Source organism: Lissotriton helveticus, chromosome 1_1 (genome assembly GCF_964261635.1).
Source record: "Lissotriton helveticus chromosome 1_1, aLisHel1.1, whole genome shotgun sequence".
NCBI classification, from domain to species: domain Eukaryota; kingdom Metazoa; phylum Chordata; class Amphibia; order Caudata; family Salamandridae; genus Lissotriton; species Lissotriton helveticus.
In genome coordinates, this window is record NC_136057.1 from 843,972,650 (window position 1) to 843,985,303 (window position 12,654).

At 45.7% G+C, this 12,654-nt stretch overlaps 1 protein-coding gene across 1 annotated transcript in view; it reads left to right on the top strand.

The window, feature by feature from the left end:
* The window catches only part of HSP90B1 (heat shock protein 90 beta family member 1), a 37,620-nt gene that overhangs the window by 5,668 nt on the left and 19,298 nt on the right, over window positions 1–12,654 (top strand). The gene's annotated exons all lie outside the window — the stretch shown is intronic.

Below are 12,654 nucleotides of genomic sequence, written 5' to 3' on the forward strand. Positions count from 1 at the left end.
TTTTGCACTTTTTTTTAACCATTTTAATTCAAAGTTTTTTTCCCCTAATATACACAATTCCCCCACCCCCCAGAAGACCAAGGTCTTGATTCATATCAAACTTTAAACGCCAAATTATTACATACATTCTTTCAGATATTATTTTGCATATAAGCCAACGCAAAGGGGACAAAAAATAAAAAAAGAACCCAGAAAGCATACAAGAACACAAAATAAACAAGTAAATACATAATTATCTACGCTTATTCTCACTCACGTGTCCAACGAGCATCTAATAACCCACTGAGTAGTCTCCGTCCCTAAGTGTGGTCTTGTATCCACTGCAGTAGTGGTCCCCATATCAACATGCCTCTTTTCCTTTTATTAATCCCCTTGTCTTTATAAATGGCCACCTCCACGTTACATGTCGCGAGTAATCTGCCCTCCATTGTGTGAAAGGCGGTGGATGTTGGTCCAGCCATGATGAGGCTATTCAGAGACGAAAAACAGCCATGTACACCAACAGAAAACAGCAGTGGGTCATCAGACTAACTCTTATCATGTATCTGTACAAAACAGTGTGTTTAAAAGCAAAAAAAGATCTTGCATGGGAGGAACTCCTCAAACGTGAATGAGTCCCCATTAGTCACTAACGAGACCGCCCTTCATCATCTGGGTACTCACGTTTTAAGGGTACTCTCATCCATACCAGAACGGCAGAAGTTTAGTACCTACTCTGGTGTATGAAACTGATAAAAGGCTGGGGGTGTAAAACAAGTGTCTGTCTCCAGGAACTGATTAGCAGTGCTAACTCAAGTGAAAGTGAAAATGCTCTAAAATTGGATAGTGCTGGGGGAAAAAAATTATTTATTATGCACCCGTCACTCCCAAATTAATAAAAACAGTGCAACTAGTAGTGTAACAAATAACCACGAAAGAGAATCTTAGATCGACCTAAGATTCTCTTTAGTGGTTATTTGTTACACTACTAGTTGCACTGTTTTTATTAATTTGGGAGTGACGGGGTGCATAATTAATTTTTTTCCCCCACCACTATCCAATTTTAGAGCATTTTCACTTTTTCACTTGAGTTAGCACTGCTATTCAGTTCCTGGAGAGACACTTGTTTTACACCCCCAGCCTTTTATCAGTTTCATACACCAGAGTAGGTACTAAACTTCTGCCGTTCTGGTATGGATGAGAGTACCCTCAAAACTTGAGTACCCAGATGAAGGGCGGTCTCGTTAGTGACTGATGGGAACTCATTCACGTTTGAGGAGTTCCTCCCATGCAAGATCTTTTTTTTGCTTTTGAACACACGGTTTTGTACAGATACATGATAAGAGTTAGTCTGATGACCCACTGCTGTTTTCTGTTGGTGTACATGTTAATATGGGGTATAGCAGTTGGTCGGTAAAAATTTCCCCTAGGACCCTTTTTTCTCTTCGTGTTTTGTTGAAAAACAGCCATGGCCACAAAAATCAATCCCTGCATATGTATAGGCCGCTGATTTTCCACTACTCCTAGCATTATTTCTTCAGTTGAGATAGAAATTCTTACATGAAATATCCCCGATAGGAAGTCAGATTTTTCTATTATCAACTTATATAATGTATTACAGGAGGCGAACATATGAATGTCAGCTTCAAACAGTGAGCAACGCGGGCATGTAGTTCCCTTTCCTGTTGCCCATTTTGCAATTTAATAAGGGGTATAATATAGGGAAAAGAATGTCTTATAAAATTGTGCTTGCAATTTAATGGACATTAAACATGTTTGTGAGTTCATACGCATGTACGGGGGGTTAACGGCTGCAACATTAATTTAGACTGCCATCTCGCACATTGTTTGTCCATGTCATCTGGGAAGATACTACTTAATATTTTGTATATTTCACAGACTTTAGTAGTAGTTTTCCTACATAGGTTTTCTATTGCCGTGTTAGTTTGACATCCCCCCCCCCCCCACACTTTCCTTAGTAAGAAATCCCTGATCTGCAAGTATTTAAAAAAATCCCTCTGACTGATATCATATTCAGTGTGCAGCTCCGAGAAGCTTTTCAGACGATTCGACTTATTAAAACAGCCCAACTGGATGATCCCTGTCCCTATCCACCTAGTCATACAACCATCCTGGAAGATCTCTGGGAGATCATTATTGCAGCTAACTGGAGTATAACAAGAATATCGGCCCAAACCTAGCAATTTTCGTATGTTACTCCAGACTTTAAATAAGCTAGAGATAGTCTTGAGTTTTACTTTCTTAAAGTAATTGTCATTGACATGTCGCCATGGGGCACCCCTCTCACCCCTCCCCCATGATCATTTCTTGGGTGTTGGGATAAGGTGATCGCTAGGTTCTTTGGATATCAGATTCACACAATATTTAGCCACCGTCGCCCAGTAATATAACTTAAAGTTGGGCATAGCTAGTTCCCCTCTTTCTTTAGGCAGCATAATCCATTTAAGTGCCCGACGAGGTCTCTTAAACCCCCCGATAAATCTAGAGAACATAGTTTCAATGGTTTTAAAGTACTGAGGAGAACTCCAGACAAATTGTTCGAAAAAAGTACAAAAATCTGGGCAAAAAAAGAATTTTGATTACATTGTATCTACCGCCGATGGTAAGATGCAGATTATCCAGTCTGGACAGTTCTTTTCTAGTGCGACCCATCAGTGGAACGAGATTTATACTAACAATGGGATATATAAGAAAATTGTGGCAGTTACAAGCTCCCTGGAGACTGTGGAATCTGAGACCCCCCCCTTCAATGACCCCTGCTAAAAGGCTCCATATAATTCCAGAAATTACCTTAAAAGATCTGACCACGCTTATTGGTAATATGAAGACCGGCTCCCTTTCTGATTTGATCCCCGCAAAAATGATTTCCCCTCTAGTGGAATCATTAGGCCCTACCATTCAGGAACTTTTGAACCTTTCCTTTGCTAAGGGACAACTTCCACAACCTTGGAAAGAAGCTGTTGTGAACCCCATATGGAAAAATTCCACCCTTCCCTGGTCAGAGCTCTCCAACCTCCGCCCTATCTCCCTTCTCCCTTTTATTAGCAAGCTGGCTGAGAAACACGCTAATACCACCCTTTCAAACTTTATCGAGGCGACAGGGGGCCTGGACCAATCTCAATCTGGGTTCAGGCCCAACCACAGCACTGAATCAGCCCTCCTATCTGTGACTGATAAGATCAAAATGTCACAAGATAGAGGAGGGTCTATGATATTAGTGCTGTTGGACCGGTCTGCGGCCTTTGATACCGTGTCCCATAACATCCTTCTCAGCCGCCTGCAGGGAGTGGGAGTCGGAGGCTTAGCTCTATCATGGCTGGAGAGTTTTCTCTCAGGGAGATCGCAATCTGTCAGCCTGGGCCCTTATCGTTCCACCTCGAAGGCGCTCACGAAGGGGGTGCCACAAGGCTCATGCCTTAGTCCTACATTATTCAATGTATATGTGGCCCCCCTTGCTGAGATTGTGCGGAAGTATGGGTTCATACCAGTTTCTTACGCTGACGACACCCAGCTCCTCTACCCTTTCAGCTCCCTTGGTTCTACAGTCAAGGAAAATTTTGCTGAGGGAATGATGGCAGTGTCACATTGGATGGCCGCCAACTGCCTCCAATGTAACGTTGCAAAAACGGAAGTTATGCTCTTTGGTAGGGCAAGCTTACTGTGGTCTCCTGAATGGTGGCCGATGGATCTAGGCCCAGTTCCCATCTCAAAGCCCTATGTAAAAAATCTAGAGGTCAAGATTGATCAAAAACTGACCCTTAAGGAGCATGTCAACCACATTGCAGGATTGTGCTTCTTTACCATTGGTCTTTTACGGCGAGTGTTTCCTTATCTCCCTGATACTTATAGGAAGACACTCGTCCAGGCCCTGGTAACTAGCCGCCTAGACTACTGCAACGGCCTGCTGACGCTAGCAAATGCTGACGCAGTAGGTTGGTTGCAGGTGGTTCAAAACACTGCGGCTAGACTGGTTATGGGTGTGCAGGCTAGAACCCCCTCTAAGCCTCTGCTGATGGAGTTACATTGGCTCCCGATACGACAGCGTATCAGTTTTAAAATATGTTGTACGGTTCACAAATGTTTATACGGGAATAGCCCCAAATATCTATCTCAAGCTGTTGAACTGTATCAACCTAGCCGCTCACTTCGCTCAAGCAATCAAGCCCTCCTGAAACCTCCTGCAACTAAACGAGCTAGGCAGGGTGACCGAGCTTTTTCATCAGTTGGTCCTGCCCTATGGAATAAACTTCCTACTGAAATGAGGATGAATACCAATCATTTGGCCTTCAGAAAGGTGTTGAAAACGTTCCTCTTTCAGGAGCATTTCAGTCCACTTAAAGCATCTCAGTTCTCTTAAACACATGTTAGCAGACAAAGCGCGGAGATACCCCATGGGATTGAATCCAGCGCGTTATAAGAAAATAAATAAATAAATAAATAAAATGTTATCTATCTTTACGCTTATGCTGACTCCGAGGTATACTGCATGATCGGTTACCCTAGTATCCCTCATCCTGATTTTACCATTGATGACTATCTGGGTTTTCCCTGAATTCAGTTTATATCCAGAGACCTTTCCGAACCTCTGTGCCTCCTCCTCAATAGCCCTCTTCGGATCGCTGGTGACCAGAGCGATGTCGTCAGCATATGCTAGGATTTTTGTGTCAGTCATATACCCGAATAGGTGGCACTAAGGGATGATTTTCAAGTTTATGGATAAAAGAATCAATATAAACAGCGAATAAGAGGTGAGCAGGGGCACCCCTGTTTTGTTCCCCTCGTAACTATGAATTTCTCAGACAAGGTCCCATTTATCACAACACTAGCGCTTGGGTTAACATAGAGTCCTTGGGTGGCTTTTATGAATCCCCTAGTGATTCCACTGGTCATCATGGCTGCCCAAAGAAACTTCCAGGAGACCCTATCGAACGCCTTTTCCGCGTCAAACAGGATAAGTGCCATAGGGTCTCCTGCTGACTCAGCATAATCAAATGGGGAAATCACTCTATGTACATGATCAGTTGACCTCCCGGGGATAAACCCATGTTGGCGCGTTGAGACAATTTTATGGATAATCGGCGCTAGTCGCGCAGCCAGGAGTTTAGAATACATTTTTGAATCCCCGTTTATCAATGTTATGGGACGGTAAGATCCCATTTCCAAGGGATCCTTGTTTTTTTTTTTTTTCAAGAAGAGCATAATTTTTGCAGCTGACCAAGAAGGGGGTGGATTCCCGCCCCTAAATATAGAGTTGAATAGTTCCATCATAACTGTTTTGAGTTGATCTGAAAAACTCTGTTGGTATCCCATCCACCCCTGCTGCTTTGCCAGCTGCTAATGAATTCAAAGATAGCAGTATTTCATTCCAGCAAAGGGGAGAATCGAAGCTATCTTGGTCTTCCTGCTCCAAGCGAATGTCCACACCTTGATCTAGGTATTCCTCAGGGTCCTCTTGATCTCTCTCTCTGGCTCCTTAAACAGTTCTTAATAGAACCTCTGAAATGATGTCCTAATTTCGGATGCTTCTGTTCTCAGCCCACCTTTTAGATCTTTAATAAATTTTATTATATTAACTGTCATCTCCTCTCTTGTGCGAACTGCTAACTGGTGCCCAACTTGTTCGCTGAGCTCATACGATTTTTCCTTATAAATTGTAGCTTTGGTGATGGCTTTCTCCGTAAAGATCTCCGAAACTAGGTTTCTAGCGACTGCTACCCGCGCTAGTTCGTCCGTTACCTACCCCCTTTGCGTGGCATTAATCAGGTCTGCCTCAGCTTTACTCTGGTTCTGTGTAGCTAGTTGTAGTTTGCCTTCTCCATTGATCCTGACTGAACACTGAAGTGTCTCCCCTCTGATGCCTGCCTTCATCGAATACCAGAACACCTTGATAGGTGCGCTATCCACATTTATTGCTAAGAAAGTTGGAATCCAATCTCTCATATGTTGACAATAAGTTTCATTTTTTTAGGAAAGCTCTTTCGAATGTCCATGTCCTTGTTATGGGGTTACTTCTATTACATGCTATGTTTAGTTCTAGTGGATTATGGTCTGATAATACCCTCAACTTTCTTACAGTGCATATATCCTTCAATGAATTAGAAATGCGCATATAATCAAGTTACACATGACGTGAATGTGGGTGAGAGAAGTATGTAAATCCATGCTCTCCAGGGTGGCTCAATTGCCAACCATCAATCAGGCCATGTAATACACAGAGATCCTTAAACGCCCTAAAGACCTTAGGTTTCCTCCCTTGATATTTAAACTCTGGGCCCAATGACCAATCCCCCGGTAGATGTAGATTGAGGTCCCCGTAGATAATTAGGGGTAATGGCCAATGTACCAACTCGTTAGCAATACTCAGCAGGATGTCTGGATCGTCACCCACATTCCCATATACGGTGCATACAGTCATCTTGTTTTGCCCATTATTATATCTGCATTCCGTAATGGCCCATCTTGCAAATTTGTCAGATATTGATCTTATAAATTGAAGCCCCCCCCCCCCTTTCACTAGAATAGCCACCCCTTTAGTTTGTGCGCCCTGAGTAGAGGCGATTATGAGTTGATACCCTAATGTTTGTAGTAAATACTGTTGTCCCCCCTCTGTGTGTCTCCTGTAAGCATACTATATTCGCCTCCGTTGCTTGCAGTCCCATAGCTACCTTCTGTCTTTTCTTTAGGTCATTAAGGCCACAAATATTCATTGATACAATTCTTAGTCTAGCCATCCTATTACTTGTTCCCTCTTCGTACATTTACTATTAACATGTCTTTGACCCCTAATCTTATTTCCTACCATCTTTATGATATTATGACTCTTTTGCCACATTCCAAACCCTACTTCTGCCCAACTTGTGCTTATTCTCCCTTGGTCTCCCCCTCCCCGCGACCCCCCCCCCCCCCCCCCCCTCCCACCCTCCACCACTTTTATAGCCACCAGGCTCCATCCTGAGCCTGTGTGATAGCATCTCACCAACCTCACCCACACTCTACGCCCCTCCTTCACTCCTGTCCTTACAAGAATACAGTAGTGCCCTACATTGATTCATAAGGAGAGTATACAATAAAGAGAGGATAATAACATAATTATATGGCAAACCTATCATGGCAATGTCCAGGTCCCGCTTTTAGATTGACTCAGTTGAGATGTCCGCTTAGTCCCATAAGTTTAATTTCACAAATCAGAAAAAATAAAAACCATAGGGCTAGAGCGATTTTTCTTTCCGCTACCCCCGTCCCCGCCGAAATAATATCTTTCAGAGCCTGCTCTGCCTGTATCTCAGAAGAGAAAAATATTCTTCGTCCCTGTGATACTTTCAGTTTGGCCGGGTTTTGTAGGAAGGCAAGTTCCCCTGTATTCTGGAAGGGAGTAATCAGCTGCCGTAGCCTCCATCGTCTTTCCACAGTGGCATGTGCAAAGTCTGGCTTTGCAAAGAAAGAATCCCTCCCAATTCCTTTTTTTGTTTGGTCGGGCCAAATCGTAGACTGCCTGTCGCAGCAAAAAATTGCCAAAGAAAGTCAAAATGACTCTGGGAAAGGCATGTTCCTTGCGAGGCTGTTTCGGAAGCGACAGTGGAAATCTGTGCACTCGTTGTATCTCCTTGTCCCAATCCCATTGTATTAGTTCTGGGAACGCATTTTTAAACAGTTTGATAATAAATGCCCTGATATCGCTTCCTTCGCTATTTTCTGGTATCCCAAGGATGCAGAGGTTATTCCGGCGCTGGTGATTTTCTGCCTCTTCGAGCTTCCACATGATGTCAGTAACCGTCTTCTCTTGGGAAGTAACCTGGGTTTTCAGAGAGCCTACTGTGGTTTCCAATATTTCTGTTAGGGTCTCTACCATAGTCATTCTTTCGGCAATCTGTGCAGGTTTTGCCGATTTTACGCATGGATCCTTGTAACTTTGCTGCCACATGGGCAATTTGGTTCTCTGACTTGACCTCATTGTGGAAGGTGCTCAAGGATTGTAATATTGTAGCTAGAGTTGGCTTGGGTGCTTGCGCCAACTCCTTCTGTTTGTTCTCCCCTTCTATTGTACTCAGATCTCCATGACCGTCTATTGGCAGTAATTGTGCATCGGAGTAGTCCCATCGGAGATCTGTATCAGTCTCCTGAGTCTTTTTCTTCCTATCAGGGCTTTCTTCGTTTCTTTTGGGTTTTTTCCCTTCATGCTGGCTGCTTGCGGTGGTGTTCACTTCCTCAGCATCGCTACTGTAACTATGTGGTCCTGAGGACTCGGAGCAGAGCGACTCCTCATTTAATGAAAAAAAGTTTTCAGTGGGAGTCGGAGACTGATGCCCCTGCTCCGTGGCATCGAGAAGGGCAGCCTGCCTCGGTAGTGCTTCCCCTCTCACCGGGGTACCATTATCATTTCCTTCTAGCACTAGCTCAGGTATGCCAAATATGTTGTTAATCAGCTTATGCTCTGCCCCCCCCCCTCGCCCTTTTTCAGTGTTGTGCCCCCCACATCAGATGTCGACAGGACTGTTTCGACGCTTGACCCCCAGGAAACGCGCGCCTCCTCGTTTAGCACACTATCTTTATGCGACCATTTTATTTGTTTTAGCTCATTTAGCTCAATTAAGTCATTTAAGTCATTTGAGTTATTTGGCTCATTATCTTTCATGCCCTCTGCATTATCAGTCTTTGTCAAGGGCTCTGGCACACAATCTATGCCCCGGTCCGCATTTTGTTTGTTTTTAGTGAATATTTTGGGTATAACTGGTTGCTTCTTATCCCCTGCCATTAATGCGCCCTTGACCTGAGGGAGTTTAATGTTTTTGCCGCCCGAGTCTTTCAAAGTCTTACCGGGGTTAGCGCCGGACTTCATCTTCGCCTGTTCCGCTTTCGCAGTGTCCTTCTTGACCGATCGAGTGGCTGCCGTGGGATCGGGAACTATGGACCGGTTCTTGGGTCGAGCTCCTCCACGAGCAGCTGCCATTGTGCATGCTTCCTCCCCCGGCTCCTTCTCCTCGGCGTTGGGGTTGCTTAGTAACCAGAGCCTGCTTCCATGATTGACAACTGCGCTCTTGCCGGCAAGCGTGGTGAGTAGGAGCCTGGCGAGAGCTTCCCAGCGCGATCCTTGTCCCAGCCAGCAGCGAGACTCCAGCTCGTACTCCTCCTTGATCTGGCTTCGTGTCTTAGTATGTCGGCGAAGCGGAGAGCCATGGTCCCAGTCGATGGCGCCGGGGCGCATATCTCGGGTGACAGGACACTTGGAGCGGCGTAGAGGTGAGACACAGGTCTTACTCAGCCGCCATCTTGGCTCCAATCCCTCATAACTTATTCACTTCTGATTGAATTGAAGCAGTAACCATCTTCACATCGCTCTGTTGGGTTTTTGGTCCTTGCATGCCACTGAATCCATGCTCAAGCTAGCCACCCTAATCCTACTTGATCTGTTTCCTTTTCATACTGTGCCCCATCCTATCCCTATTTGTTGCCTTGCCCAAGTATATATCCATGCCAGCGAGGCTGCCTGGCCCAAGTCTTTTCTAACTGTTCTCAAGCTCTCCATGTTCTGCTTAATTGCTTCTCCTATATTCCTTGTTTTATTGCTCCATGCTTTGTCACACCTTTCGCCCTCCTTACTTGTAATTGTTTCTCTTGGCTTGTCCTTATGGACCCAAATAGTCAATTGTTTTGAAGATTGACCATTTTACATCTAGCTTTTTGCAAGATGATTCCCATCTAGCTGAGGAGGCATTTTACGTCACTATTTTCCGGTGCAAGATCATCTGTTATCTTTGTACATCAGTTAATTTGTCTTCTGGTCAGCCAAAGAGCCAGGTCTTGAGGCTCTTCCTGAAGGTATGCAGAGTGGGGGCACGTCTGATTGGGAGCTTGTTCCAGGTCTTTGCTGCGATGTAGGAGAAGGCTCTTCCATCCATTTTGGCTCTGTGGATGCACAGGGTTTCGGTGAGGTCGGCGGATCAGAGGTATCTCTTGGTTACATGGAAGGAGATTCTTTCGTTGAGATATTGGGGTCCAGTGTTGTAGAGGTATTTGTAGATGTGGGTGAGTATCTTTAAGGTTACTCTCTTCTCGACAGGGAGCCAGTGGCAGTCTTGCAGGTGTTGGGTGTTATGTTCATGTCAAGGGATGGTGAGGACTAGTCTGGCTGAGTGGATCTGTATGGTTTGGAGCTTGCGGAGCAGGGGTTTTTTGATTCCAGTGCAGAAGGCGTTTCCATAGTTAGTCTGCTGGTTGAGTGCATGGGGGATGGTCTTTCATGATTCGGGGGGGGTCCATTCAAAGGTGTTGCGAAGGATATGCAGGGTGATAAAGCAGGTGGAGGCGACTGTGTTGATCTGTTGGGTCATGGTGAGGGAGGAGTCTAGTATGATGCCGATGTTCCAGGAGTGGTCCGGGGGGGGGGGCATGCGAGGGCAGTGGGCCACCAGGTGTTGTCCCATGCAGAGGAGGAGGGTTCTCGGACAAGTAGTCAGAGTTGAGCTTCAGGCAGCTCCTGCTCATCCATGATGCAACATCCTTCATTATTTCCTGGAAGCAAAGTCTAGTCATGTGGGGGTCCTTGGTGAGGGAGAGGATGAGCTGGGTGTCATCGTCGGAGGATAATATTCTGAGTCCATGCTGTCTGACGATTGCGGCGAGGGGGACCATGTAGATGTTGTAATTGTAATTGAGGAGCGTGGGGCTGAGAAGCGATCCCTGGGGCCCTCTGTGGGTTCGGAGAGGTAGGACGTGAGTCTGATTATTTGGGTTCTGCCGGTGAGGAAGGACCTGAGCCAGTCAAGGGTGGCTCCCTGTATGCCAGCGTCGTGAAGTCTGGCGGTGGGAGACTGTGCAAAAGGCTGTAGAGGTTAAGCAGGATCAAGGCCACAGTGTGGCCTTGGTCGAGGATGTCTGTGGCGGCAAATAGGATTGGAAGGGGTCTGGTTTGAGTTTTCTTCAATGAAGTTTGTTGGCCGTTGACTCTTCTCTGTGACTTTGACTGTGAAAGGGAGGAGAGAGATGGGTCAGTATTTCTTGAGGTCTGTCAGATCTGCTGAGGGCGTCTTGAGGAGGGGCTTGACTTCTGCGCGTTTCCTGTCGGGAATGTGCCTGCTTCGAAGGTGGCGTTGATGGTGCGTCGTAGCTCTGGTGCTATTGCTACGACTCAGTGGAAGATGTGCGGAGGGTGGAAATGGAGGTGTTCGGTGGTGGATGGGGGAGTCGCTGGAGGTGGTGAGTCAGAGGGAGCTCTTGTGTGCATGAAAGAGTCCTCCTGGGTGGTTAGGGCGGTCCATCCTCTGGATCTTGTATCCGTCAGAGGGCGGGGGCGGATGCAGGGTTGGTCCAGGTTTCCGTGAAGAAGACGATGTCGGAGAGGGTGTAGTAGGTCCCAGATCTCTACAGCATGTCTGTGCAGGGAGCACACATTGAGGAGGATGCACCTCAGGGCTTCGGGGGCGCTTGTGTCTAGTGCAAGGTCGGCGGCCGTGCAGGTGCATAGGATGGTGAAGGTTTGTCGGCAGGAGAACTGGCCGTGGGTGGTGTTCAGCATAGACAGCTGGCAGTTCTTCCGAGGTGGAGTGCGTGGAGGTCGGCTGAGTCATAGTGGTGAGTAGTCAGAGAGCCAGGGTCCTTGGCACCGGTGGCAGACCGATGCAGACGGGCTTGACTCTGGCGCGCCAGCGGCACACCTGCTGCGTGGCCGCCTTTAAATTGGGAACGGGGAGGGAAGCATAGGTGGGAGCAGGAACCAGCAGTAGGGAGGGGCCACGGGGCAGCGGCTGGAAAGGGCAGCGAAATGGGCTCCAAAGAGGCAAGTTAGGATTCTATATGTGGCTAGATTTGTATTGTATATGGAGGAAAAGTTAGTCTTGAACAGCAGACAGGCTGAATCTCATATTTCGAGGTGTTGTCTTATGTGATGAAGAAAAGGGTGGCTCAGTGAATCGTTATGTGCCCAGGATCACCTAGTCTTTCACCAGTTTATGGGTCAAGAACATTACAATTAAGTCGACCTAGATTATTTAAGTCACTAGACCTGCATGCAGGTAGAGTAACATTTTTGATTTTTCGAGGCTTGCTTGCCCACTATAGTGGAAGGTTTAGGACTACTTGGATATTAGTTTCAGATAATAATTCTAGTGAAAACAGGCATATATTTTATTAATGTCTAGTTATGATATGGAACTTAACGTTTTCAGGCTATGTTCTGTCTTGAAAATAAAGCACATTGTAATCTGTTAACCTTCTGCTTGCTCTGCACCCACATAGCTAAACCTTTTGGCAAGAGGTTCTATTGCTAGGGCAAAGTGGTGACAGTGGCCAACTCTGCTATGGATTGACTAGGAAATTATTTCCTGTCTTTACTCTAGCTATAGGGTTGTATTATAATCAAGTTTTTGTTAAAAATATTTTTATTTACTGCTTCATGTATCATAGCATTACATCATTCAGTAGCTGGGTGGTAGATTACATACAGTGTGTCATGCATTTATAACTTCAGCATGTATGACAGTGCAGTATTTCTTTTTCATACAACTTATCTCTCTCAATGTTGAATCCCCCCCCCTCCCACAACTCCCTTTGCACTTTAAACAGATTGTCTGGTTGTGTTCCATCGTACTGAGACAATTCTATATCGTACAGTGATATTACATGTTCCTCCTATTTACAACACAGCATTCAGCTGTATTA